The sequence below is a fragment of the Benincasa hispida genome, chromosome 5 (assembly GCF_027475165.1).
Source record: "Benincasa hispida cultivar pf3 chromosome 5, pf3_genome.v1.1, whole genome shotgun sequence".
Taxonomy (NCBI): Eukaryota; Viridiplantae; Streptophyta; class Magnoliopsida; order Cucurbitales; family Cucurbitaceae; genus Benincasa; species Benincasa hispida.
Genome location: NC_143482.1, coordinates 54,377,673 through 54,378,419, shown reverse-complemented (window position 1 = coordinate 54,378,419; position 747 = coordinate 54,377,673).

Genomic DNA, 747 nt, shown 5'->3' with positions numbered 1-747 from the left:
CTTGGATTGCGATTCTACCTTGCGCCAACGCATTTTCCTACATAAAATACACAAGTTAGCTGCTTTAATGCAAATGACACATGCGATCGCAATGTTCTAAACTTAATGCTTTTGGACACGATTTTATATATTTTTACCGTCGCAATCCTCATTGTTTTATATTTTTGTGTTGTAATAACATGCATTTCTGCCCGTTATTACACCCCCAAATTTAAAACAATGCTTGTTCTCAAGCATAAAAGAAAGATTTTCTATAGAAAGTCGACCGCCTTCTTCTTTTCTAGATTTCTCAAGGTTGCCTTATTCAAATCCTATGTACCAAAATCTCCTTAATTTTTTTCCAGGTCCCTTCTTAAAGTATTTCTAAAATTTAGGGACCACAAGTTTAACCTTCAAAAATACTTTACTAATTTCCAAGGCATCGCATGATTTACTTCATAAAAAAAACTTTTTCAATTAGGTGTTTTCAAATGATTTTTATCCTTGTGTAGCTTAGATATTTATTTTTTTTCTATGACCTTGCGCTGATCCGAGTGCCTAGCCTTCGTTTTGGCTTGCCCACGGGTGTCATGCAGACATCCAACTACGAGCAAGGCGCTCTTTCTCAGTCTAAACTCATGCCCATTAGCCAGTGGACTTGCGATCATTTTATTTATGCATTGATCACGATTCCTACCTTCGTTTTGGCTTGCCCCCACGGTTGTCATGCGGACATCCAACTACGAGTAGGATCCGATCGCAACGTTA